We start from the raw sequence: 12182 nt of genomic DNA, 5'->3' as shown, positions 1-12182 counted from the left end.
CACTTTAAGCAAATTTACACCATCAGAGTGTAAAAAGAAAAGAAAGCTAAATTACATCACCTGAGTGCGATGGAATAAACAGCATGATATGGCAAATTTGGTCAACATTCACTAGATCTTACAGACTGACAGGAGGGTGCACGTGTCTTTGTGTGACCAGTACTGTTTGCCCATATAACATGCATAGGTGTGCCCATGAGCATTTGTGAGCTGAAGCATGAGCTGGGAAATCCTCATCTGAAAGTAAGATTTTTCTAGGTTCATCTCAACTCATACTCATTTCAGACCTTGAGAAAACACAATCTAATAAAGGGACTAATCTAAAAGCAAAGTAAGCCATCAGAATGTATGAAACAAGGATTAAAGAAGTGCCTTAGGTGCAGAAAGATTTTATATAGTTAAAACAGATGCGAATTCTAAAATGGGATGAGTGAACGTGAATAATCTGTGCTCAGATGTAGTTTCATAGCCTAATAGCATATGAAATTATAGTATTTTAGCCACCAAAGGAGCATAAAAATTCTAAATATAAAATCTAGTTATGTTCTTAGTGACTTATCTTGGACATTAGTTCTAATCTGCAAATCTTATTTGCTGAAGAAAATGACTTTGTGTGGGCTAATAGCCAAGAGCCCTGAGTTGTTTGACATAACTGTTGGGCAACTTTTTTGTGTCCTGTCTTGCTTGACACCTGGAATTATCACAACACTGAAATGACTGTAGCAGAAAGTAACAGAGCACATGCACAAGGCATGTGTGTGCAGATATATGTGCAATCACATAAATCCACATGCACCAAAACAAGCAGCCATTCCCCAGTTTCTGCAAGGTCTTTCAGTTCCTTCAGCCCTGTTCACTGGCCACAAGAAAGACTAACAGTTTCTATTACAGTTCAGGGTGCCAAGCCCTGTAAAGGGCAACATTTAAGAGACAGCAGTTGCTGCCATGGCTGCAAATTTTGTTTTCTCTATACTGATCTCAGATAACACTGAGGCCTGGTCATCCTCTCCTCAGCAAACTACTATTCGATCGTGTGTCTAACAGCATTCCATGGGCAGTTCCAATTCTTTCCAGATCAGACTTCTAGCTTTTCATGTTGAAGTGCAATCTGATACTCTGGCCTAGCTCCAGATTATCAATCGAGGGGAAGCATCAGCAATGGGACATTTTTTGTCAGCACCTGTCTCAAGGGGCTCCATTACAGAAGAAGTGGAAAAAATCCATAGTCACTTCACCAAAACCAGTCCCCTAATCTGATCTCCTTAGCATCTGCTTTATCATGCACAGCATCTTACAATGTGGTTTATTACTAGTCATTATTTTCCACAGCACTCAGCTTACCCAGTCTGGGGGACCAGGGGGAACACTGGGAATTCTGAGACTAGGGCAGAGATGAGCAAAAGGAAGAAGTAACTGTGAGCCTTAAGGGGTTCGGTTGTGCCGTGAGAGTGATCCTGATAAGGGGTCTCAAAAGCAAATCCCTGGAAGGATGAAAACTTGCAACTGTAGCAACTGACCTCAGAATTTTGCATTTGAAAAGAGAAGGGTCACGCAAAACTATGGGAAAATGTCAGCACTCATCCACGAACAGTTCACATCCTTCAGGGATGTGTCTTGTGGGTCGGTATGACTGGAATACACCTGCTCGGTAGTCTATAAGTAGTTGTGAGCAACTCCCCTGCCTCTGAATCGGTTGTCATGAACACTGCTGGGTTCAAAAGGTTGGTCACTTTCAATTCTACATCCTCTTGTTCTAAAAGCACAGCCTGATATTTTAACAGCCTGCCTGGGGAAAGCCAGTAACTGCTTTTCTGTTCCAGAATGGTTGCTAGCACGTGAGGTTCAAAAACTGTCTGGTTTTGTCCCAAAGTATTCAATAAATTTTTCCTATTAGAAGGTCCTGCTCCAGCTGTTTATGTGAGAAAAATTACTGCTTTCAACAGCTTATTTTATCATGTTAATAACGTGTTAAAAAAATACTCACTTGGGGACAGGGAGGGGGAAGTGCTATCTGCACCAAGGGTGGCCAGAATGTGCAAACCAAGAGACGGCCCCCTGATGTATGACCTTTGACCTTTTAATCCTTAATCTGTGACCCATGACATCTGTCCTATGGACTATGACATTTGACTCCCCCACCAGCACCAAGCCCAACCTGCACACTGGTCCCACAACAATTCTGTCACCACCCCAGCACCCGCCCGTTCGACCATGCTCCCATCCTTTATTGGCCTCACCCCAGAACAGGACCCACCCTTACAGAAGCCCCGTCCCACCATCACCTTCTTCACCTTCTCTTTCCTCCCCGGATGCCGCCATTGCTCCCTCACACCGAGAAACACCACTGATTGGCCTCCAGTCGCTAGGCAGGAAAGCGTCCCCTCAGCTGCGCGCAGTAGTGAAGGGAGAAGGGGCTGGGGATTGGACGACGCTGACCCTTCATATCCATGTCCCACCCTCGCTGTGAGGCGAGCGGCACGGTGATTTGCTGGGAGGCAGGAGCGGGCGAAGACATAAAATGCATGGGGGTCAAAGGGTAAAAGTGGAACTTAAGGGCATAGCCAGAGTTGCAAGGTAGACGGGTAGGAGATCAGGGTAGCTAAGATGGGGGGGGGGGGGGCACGTTATGGGGATGGTGTTAGTGTGAGGGTCAGGGGGCAAGTGTGAAGAACTCAAAAGGCAATGGCCAAAAAGGTGTGAAGTCAACTGCTGGGGATAAAAGGAAGGTGCCAGAGACAAAAAAATGTCATGGCTGAAAGGTCAGGGTTGGTCACATTCAACAGTGAGGATCTATTGGAGGTCAAGACACATCAAGGGTCAAGCAAGAAACAATGAGTACAACCATTGTGTTGTGCTAGCCCCTCCCACAGCACAGACCACCCACCCCCACACTTCCTCTTTACCAACTCCAACCTCCCCATACCCTTCCACACCAGAGACCACACCCCCCCCCCCCCGGGCTTCTATAACCCCTCACCAGGAGCCTGACCCCCAACGCAGGCCATGCTCCCACTCAAGACATTATCTCATCTTGGCCACACCCCTATTCCTTACCAAAGACCATTTACTAACCCCACTCAGAGCTCTGACCATGCACCTGTCATATCCAACCCCAGGCAAACCTGGCACATTCCCCTAGCTGAGACTATATCCCCCCACCCGGAACTCAGCCCACCCCTGCCCACAAGCATTTTAGCCCATCCCCCTAGCCTCCACCCCTCACTAGCCCCACCCACAGCCGAGCACCAGAATCCATGCCCTTTTTCCTCATTGGCTTACCCTACCTCCTGCCACCCACCCCTTAACCTACACACTCCTATGTTAGCCCCTCCCACAGTACAGACCACACCCCCATGATTTTGTTAATCCCACATCCAGCCCACTCCTCATTATCGTGTCATTGTTACGTGATCATTATGGGGGCTCTATGAGTCTCTAGCAATTGCTGTACCCCTCTATAGGATGTTTATAGGGTCTGTGTGGCTCTATGACTTTCTCTGGGTCCCTATGGGGCATCTAAACCCCCAAAATGTTACTGTAGGTGGCTAAAAAGCAAGACAGCTGAAGAAAAAAAATTAGTAAGAAAAAAAACTGCATAAAGACAACAAAAAGCAAAAGAGAATAATGTGACTGTAAATTAGTACAAAGCAAATAAAAAGGAATAAAAGCCTGCATGAATCGCAAATAAAAGTGAACAAAAGTTCATAAAAACAAATGAAAGTCAATTGAAAAAAAGTCAATTGGTGTTCGGGTACTTATGGGGTGCAACTGGGTAGTGGGGGCCCTATGTGGCACCATGGTGGTTGATGATGATGTCATCGCAGTCCTGGTGACGTCACGAGATATGTCTGTGGGTAACTATGGCGTCTCCATGGCTCACTAACAGTTGTGGAGTGTCTATGGGTTGCTCTGGGATCCTATAGTACATCTATAAGGAGTGTATGAGGCTGGGAGGTCTGTAGGGGATCTACTGGGGTCTGTGAGGCTCTAAGAGGCGTCCATGGGTTGCTCGGGGCCGCTATATGATATATCTAAGAAGAAAAAAAAAAAGTTAATATAAGTGACTAAATCAAATCCGAAGAAAACTGAAAAAAAAAAAAGCAAATTAAAAGCACATTAGAGTGAATAAAGTGGTTAAACCATGAATAAATGAATACAAGCTAACAAGCCTGAATAAAACTTGAGTAAAAGTGATTAATAGTCAATAAAAAGGAATTACAATCAATGCAAAAAAAACCAGTTGATGTTAGGGTACTTATAGGGTGCGTCGGGGGTGGGTGTGGGAGCCCTATGGGGCACTTGGGGAACCTCCATGGGGTTCTTGGGGTCCCTATAGGACGCCATACGATTGATGATGTCATCACGGTACAGGTGATGTCACACACTGTAAGTCAATAAAAGCCATGGGGTGTGTGTTGTGCATCTAGAAGGAACTATGGGGCAGTGGGGAGGGGGTTTGTGGGGTGCTATGTGACAGTGCAGGGTAGCTGCACAGCTCTACGGGTTGTCATGGGGTCATGTGTGGGTCAATAGGGTATCTAGTAGTTGCAGCAGGTTTCTATGGGGAGTTTATGGGTGGTTGTGGCTCACTACAGGGCGATCAGGGCACGCTGTAGGTTGTCCATGGAGTATCGATGAGTCGCAGTGTGTCATTATGGGGATCTATGGGTCATCTGTGAGTCCCTTTGGAGTGTCCATGAGTTGCTCTGGGATGTCTACCAGTCACTGTCGCTCTCTATGTGATGTCTATAGGTCACTGTAGGTTCATTAAGAGTAGCTGTGGGGTGTCTACAGGTCGTTCTGGGACACTATGGGATGTCTCTAGGGTGTCTACGAGGCTCGAGGGGGCTGTAGGTCATCTACTGGGGTCTATGGGACTTTATGAGGTGTCCATGGGTTGCTCAGGGTTAGGGTTAGGGTTAGGGTTAGGGTTAGTACTGTGCAGTATTGGGGGGAAAAAAAAAGTTCCTAAAATCTAAAGAAAACGTGAAGAAAAGCAATAAAAGTGACCAAGCCTGAAAAAAACCCAACTAAAATTGAATAAAAGAGAAAAAAAAAAGAAAGAATGAAAGAGGAAAAAAATGTGCATTAGGGTCCTCAGCTCGCGCATGCGCAGTAGGTTCCTGGACTCGCGCATACGCTGTAGGGTCCTGGGCTCGCTCATGCGCAGTATGTTCTTGAACCCGCGCATGCGCAGAAGCTTCCTGGGCCCGCCTATGGCGCCCCTTTTATAAACATAACACCTCTGAAATGAAAACCTGACAGAGACACTTGTTAATGGGGAACGAGCACCAGAGAGGACGTGCTCAGACGGAGCATTAGGCGGCAAAGGCAGGGCAGGAGCTTTGTGTGTGCAGGTGATGCCTGCGACAGAAACGCTATTGGGTTTGAAGAACCGGAAATCCGCTCCGAGGAGCGCTTCCCGGAGTATGGAAACCGGGCGGGGAGCAGCGGTTTCGAAGCCAGTTGCCTCTGCAGCACCGAAAAGGTGAGCATCTGCTGCCCCCAGGTGTCCTGACCCCGGTACTGCAGGTGTTGCAGATTGGGGGGTGGAGAGGCTCCGGGTGCCGCTCCCTGCTGCCATCTTGTGTCGAAATCCCGGTACTGACGGGAGGGGCCGCCGTGCGATGGCTCTGTCGAAAACAGCACCGAAGCGGGTGAGGAAAGGGCAAAGCCAGGTTAGAAATGGCAGGAAACTGGAAAGAACAGGACAAAAACGGTTCGGAAACAGCCAAAATGGCTTAAGAAGAGTTAGAACTGGGCCAAAAAAGGGTTAGAAATAGGCCACACTAGCTTAGAAATAGCTAAGAAAAGCTTACAACAGGCTATTTATAGTTCAGAAATAGCCAAAATAGCTTAAAACTGGTAAGAAATGGACAAAAATAAGATAGAAAAGGCCATCAATTGTTTAGAAATAGCCAAAAAAGGCTAAAAATGGGTTAGCAATGGGAAAAATGGGTTAGAAACACCCAAAATACTCTTAAAACTGGTAAGAAATGGGCAAAAGTAAGATAGGAATGACTAGCAATTCCTTAGAAATAGCCAAAAAAGACTTGAAATGGGTAAGAAAGGGCCAAAAATGGTTTAAACCAAGTCAGGAAAGGGCAAAAACAGGTCAGAAATGGCGAGAAACAGGTAAGAACAGGATAAAAATCGTTTGGAAATGGCCAAAATGGCTTATAAAGTGTTAGAACTGGGAAAAAAAGGGTTAGAAATACCATAAGCAAGATAAGAAATAGCTAAGAAAATGTTAAAACAGGCAAGAAATGGACATGAATTGTTCAGAAATAGCCAAAATCGGCTTAAAACTGGTGAGAAATGAGCAAAAATAAGAAAGAAATGACTGTAAATCCTACAGAAATAGCACAAAGGAGATAAAAGGGGTTAGAAACGGATAAAAGTGGTTCAAACCAAGTCAGGAAAGGGCAAAAGTGGGTTAGAAATGGCAAGAAATTGGTAAGCACTGGACAAAAAATGGTTTGGGAATGGCCAAAATGGCTTAAGAAGAGTTAGAACTGGGCAAAAAAGGGTTAGAAATGTCCCAAGCCGGTTTAGAAATAGCTAAGAAAAGCTTCAAACAGGCTAGAAATGGACATAAATTGTTCAGAAATAGCCAAAAAAGACTTCAATAGGGTGAGAAATGGGCAAAAATAAGAAAGAAGTGGCCATCAATTGTTTAGAAATAGCCAAAAAAGACCTGAAATGGGTTAGCAATGGGCAGAAATGGGTTAAAAATAGCCAAAAAAGGCTCCGAACTGGTAAGAAAAGGGCAAATATGAAATAGAAATGGCCACGAATTGTTTACAAATAGCCAAAAAAAAAAAACCCTTAAAATGGGTTAGAAATGGGCACAAAAGAGTTAGAAAGGGCCATAAATGGGTTAAACCAAGTTAGGAAAAGGCAGAAAATGGATCAGAAATAGCAAGAAATTGCTACAGAGCAAGCAGGTTGCTAGTAACACAAGCCTTTTTCACTCTCATCGCTACTGAGACTGCATTATGGCCCCTTACACATACACCTGTAGCCTTCCAGAAAAAGTAAAAAGTGAATTCTGCTTCCTTCTATGAGCACCACATGTAAAGAAGGAGATTTACCAAGGCAGAAACTGTAGCCAGACAGCGACTGAACCTCCTGAATATCTCTTAACAGATACCAAGTCGAAAGGGCACTTACTAAACGCTACCCACTTTTGCCTCAGCTGCAGGTACACTCGGAAGTCTCTCTGGAATCCAGGATCACAAAGAGCGAGGGCAGATCCAGGTATTCCTTCGAGATGGTTGTAACCATGCCACGTGCCTGTTAAGAAACAAACCAGATCAAATGAGTGTTTCTGAAGAGTGCAAAGACAAGGCTGGGGTTGTTTTAAACCTTGACAAGTGAAATGTTTTGCCCTTGGCACTTCAGGTAAGCGAAACCCAAACACGCATTACTGCCAGACTAGTCAGCGAAAGCTCTGTACCAGCATGAAGCATTTCTACCTTCATCAATGAAGCAGACAGCATGTAGTACACTTGTTTGTGGTACACACTGTGAACGCTGTAGTCATCCCTGTTATAATTAGTTAAGAGTCACCTCCTGCTCTGCTGCAAGCTCCACAGTTTGACAGCGTTTGGTAAGGACTGGCATTTCCACAGGAGCAACTGTATCTTGGTGGCATATCCTTACGCTGCTTCCATGACTGCCACAGCTGTGCAACCACATTTTAAGAGTACTGTGCATACATGGTTGAAGCAACACAACAAAGCTATAGGTCAACTAATGAAGACTACAGGAGACTTTGAGAGACCACCTTGTCCACTGCTCTGCGCTGAGCAGGATCAAGTACTCACAAGCATTTCCCAACCAGTTAGTGGTAATCTTTTTTAAAGACTTTCAGTGACAGAAGCCCACGCCTTCCTCCAGAAGTGTTATTTTGTACTAAAGGTGAGTTTTTCTAACATCTAGCCGTGATTTCCCTTGGTGAAATATATGCCCATCATTCCTGGTCTTCTTTCATAAAGGATTTTTTCCATCCGTGGCCCTTACTCTTTGCAGCTGCCTTTGTAAACTTGAAGGTTATTGTATGAGGTACATAGTATCCTTTTTCATTTCCCGGATGCAAAGCGCTACGTACCTCTGAGTTTCCTCCATCTTTCTGCTGCAAGCCCATGGCTGGATAAAAGGAACACTGGAAAAGACAAATAAATAAAAAATAAAAATCAGGCCTAGGAGCCATCTTTCAAAGTAACCGATGTTCAGCAGACTAAGGCTAGAACAGAAAACAAGCATAAATGTGTTCTAATTATATCAGCTCCTGAATTGTGTTTTGGGTTATCCACATGAATGGGAATTACACGCTTCTGCCTTTGCCAGAGGGAACAAAGCACCTTGAACCAGACACGGATATACCTAGCTGAACAAGAGGAAATGTATTACTGATACTGACCGTGTGACAATGCACAGATGAGCATGAAAAGAAGATTCCAAACAAAGTTTAGCAACTCTCGTAAACATCATCAAATGCAAGAATAAGGGTCAGCTGCACTTGTGTCACAGCACAGGAATCCTTTTGCACCTTCGAACACCCATGCCCTGTAACTAATTTCTAAATTATGGAGATCTTGTACATTTAAGTAGTTCTTAGAAAACGAGTCAGTTACTTACAGGGATGTCATCTGTATTTGTAATTCAAGCTCTCCAGCTGGAATTATTACTCTTGTCCTAGAAGAAAAGAAGCCGTATCTAAGACAAAAGAAAAGTGGCAGGACTTGGCTCCACTCCATGTTTTACCGGATAATAATTCCCACACAGGAAATTAATTGCTAGGCTGAATCAGGCAATAAGCGTGTTATGCTTATCCCTTGTCTCTGGCAGGTACCAACAACAGGTGCTGCAAATCCTCATGGAGTTACACAGCAGTGTTCCTACAGAGGATGTTTTTTTCCAAAACCAAGGCACTTAAGATTCATTAACATCTTGCAGCAGAAGGGCTCGGATCTTCATTATTTTACTTTATCCCAGGTGAATGTCTGTAGTGCAACTACAGGAGTGGAATCCTCCCCAGTCAAACCCAGTACCTCTATAATAATGTCCAGAAGTACTGAGTTTCACAGTCTCGCAAGTCATAAAGGAGAGCGGAGGGGAGGGGAGGGGAAAACTTCCATATACATTTTCACATTTTCTTCCTTTACCTTTGTTTCTGGAATATCACTGAAAGGTCCAAAGTACCCCTTTAAATAATTCCTTGCTTTACATACTTTCATTTCTCGTTACGATCTAGTTGATGAAGTCCTAAGATTTCTACAGTTTTTCTAAGATGTGTTACATCTTAAAACCAAACCTATGTAAAAAGATACCCTCCGCATCTTCTGGGTAATTTCCTTGAATGTTTAACTAAGCATCAAGATCTCAGAAAATTCTGTGTCTTCTAGCCAAGCACAGATCAACTTAAACAAAATCACTCCTCATTTGACTTATTTGCTCTAAAATCTTTAGGAAACAGAATTTAATAAGGTCTATGGATAGGCAACCCCAGTGCTTAACTGCTGGAAAGCTTGTCTCAGTGTTAGGCCTAAATTTCCCCTCACTGCAATTTAAATCTGTTGTGATTTGTCCTGTTTGTATGCAAACGATTCCTTAAAAAAAAGACTGCCTTACACATGCTTACCTTCAGTCCTTTGGCCACCGAGTGGTTTAAAATGACCTCTAGAAGTTGGGAGTAGTCCACAGCAATTTCTGCCCACGCAGCCGCAGTGTACACAAGCGCAGTGTCGGCAGCAATGCAACGGAGGCAGAGTTAAATATGCACCACAACCTGACCTCCGGCCAAATACAGCTCTGGACCACATCAGTTTTCCTAGATCCACACCCTCTGGACGCTGTGTTTGCAAGGGCCAAACCCAGGATCTTCAGTGTTATTCAGTGGAAAGTGAGGCTCAATCATTAAACCTGAGCAGTGAAAGAGATACAAAATTGATGTTGAGCCTGCCCTCCCTAGCGACCAAGTACATCCTCCCTGCCTGCGTTGTTTTCAACATATACTGTGTATTTAAGGAAAACAGCAGAATTGTTGGGCAAAATAACCTCAGTTTAAGGCAAAAATAGTTCATTCAGGACGATATCAAAAAGGCTCATATCTATTTTAAGCTTTCCTTCTCTCTGACTCCTCCTTTTTTTCTTAAATGAATGAATCCCAATGTCAAAGAGATTAGGATTAGGAAAAGCCAGCATCTCCTTTCAAGAAACAACATGATCCTTAGAGGATATAAAAAGGAAGTACTTGGGCTTTCTCAGAAAGTTTTGTTCAGAAAGAAAAAGGAGTGACAAAATAGGCACTAAAGCCCTGGAAGATCGTTTGTCACCAAACATATTCACCTCCGAAAAGAAAACCTGACAGAGACACTCCTTAATGCTGGGGAGCGGGCACCAGAGAGGCCGTGCGCAGACGGAGCTTTAGGCGGCCAAGCGAGGGCAGGAGCTCTGTGTGTGCAGGTGATGCCTGCGAGAGAAACGCTGTTGGGTTTGCAGAACCGGAAAAACCGCCCCGAGGAACGCTCACCGGAGGATGGAAACCGGGCGGGGAGCAGCGGTTTCGGAGCCCGTTGCCTCTGCGGCACCGAAAAGGTGAGCGTGTGCTGCTCCCAGGTGTCCCGACGTCGGTTACTGCGGGTGGTGCAGACGGCGGGGGAGAGCGGCTCCGGGCGCCGCTCGCTGCTGCCATGTTGTATCGAACTCCCGGTACCTACAGGAGGGGGGGCCGCGCTGCGGCCCTGCCGAAAACGCAGCACCGAAGCGGCCGGTGATGGGCCGGGTGCGGCGGCGATATGGGGAAAGCGGCTGGGGGCCGCATTCCGATGCTACCGTGTGTCCAAAACGCGGGACTGCACGGGGGAAAGCAGAAACAGACGAACGCCGCCGGAAGACGGTCGGTGCCGCGATCACGGGGCCGATATCCGGAACCGACCGGACTGCAGAAAAGAGACTGCACTGGTGAAGCTAAACCAATCAGAGAGGCGGAAAAGCGGTGCCCGGGGTGATTGATAGGAGCCTCAGCCAATGGCGGCAGAGAGGGGGGCGGAATGAGAAGAGACCGGGAAAGGGGCGGTGCTGGGGGTGATGGACGGGAGCTTCAGCCAATGGGGGCGGAGGGCGGTGTGGGCAGAAGAGACCGAAAGAGGGACGGTGCTCGGGGTGATTGACGGGCGCCTCAGCCAAGGGGGGCGGAGCTGGGCGCGGTCAGAAGAAACCGGGAGAGGGGCGCTGCTCGCAGTAAATTGACGGGCGTGTTATAAATTGAGACCACAACGGATCATAATCCAATTAAAATTAAAATTTTTATTAATTATAGCAAGTAGAATATGAGCAAAAACAGCGCTGGACGACACGGGAGTCTGCGCTCCGCCAACTGCCGTGCTGAGCAGTTCAAATAGCCCCTTTTTATACATCTTTACTTCCGTGTTCATGAAGTAGTGGAGGTACTCCGCGCATGCTTCAGTTGTTGTTAGGGGGTCGTTTTCTGCCTCCTGGTGGTCGTTGAGGCCGAAGTAAGAAGTCTTCCTCTTTTGTCCCATAGTTGACCCCTCATTCATATGTCCTTATATGGGGTTGTCTGTCCTGTTTCTGTCGGTTCCTGGACATCTGGCGGTTATCTTATCTTGCACAAGCAGTGTCTGGTGACTGTTTGCATAAGCGATTTCATATCTTTTGTTGCCTAACCTTTACACTGGTGCTTAACATAAATCTTAATAAACAATATCCTAGTCCATAGTTTCTTACAATCCCCCCTTTTTCTTTTTATCCTATTATTGTTTATTAGACGCTGCTTTCATTCTCGGCACTGCAAACAAACCTTTTTCCACAATCCCAACATTTATCATAACACCTTTTTCCACAATCCCAACATTTATCATAACACTCACAAGGTAATACCTCACAATTACAATAGGCATAGTGTAAAATACAGCGTAATATACAAGGCCCAAATATAAGTCCCAAAATCAACATAATAAGCGGTCCCGCTAAAGCAGACAACAAAGTGGTTAGCCAAGGTGAAACATTAAACCAGTTTTCACACCATGACCTGCCCGCCTCACGATCTTTCTTACGTTGATCTAACCTTTTCCGGAGTTCAGACATGGTGTCCTGGACTACTCCCGTATGGTCAGCAAAAGAGCAACATTCTTCATTGAGAGCTACACATAACC

The 12182-nt window shown here is 45.5% G+C and overlaps 1 long non-coding RNA gene across 1 annotated transcript; it reads right to left on the bottom strand.

Moving 5' to 3' along the window:
• Positions 1–11409: 11409 nt before the first annotated feature.
• LOC133217637 (uncharacterized) lies at positions 11410–11931 on the bottom strand. The gene is made up of 2 exons (XR_009726910.1): positions 11894–11931; positions 11410–11860 (listed from the first exon to the last, which is right to left on the bottom strand). It is a non-coding gene; the product is annotated as an uncharacterized LOC133217637 (long non-coding RNA).
• Between the last annotated feature and the right edge of the window lie 251 nt (positions 11932–12182).

The sequence above is a fragment of the Neopsephotus bourkii genome, unplaced genomic scaffold (assembly GCF_033783945.1).
Source record: "Neopsephotus bourkii isolate Nb327-2 ecotype Australia unplaced genomic scaffold, CSIRO-AGI_Nbou_v1 NB_1154, whole genome shotgun sequence".
NCBI classification, from domain to species: Eukaryota; Metazoa; Chordata; class Aves; order Psittaciformes; family Psittacidae; genus Neopsephotus; species Neopsephotus bourkii.
This window is presented reverse-complemented; position numbering and strand designations above follow the sequence as displayed.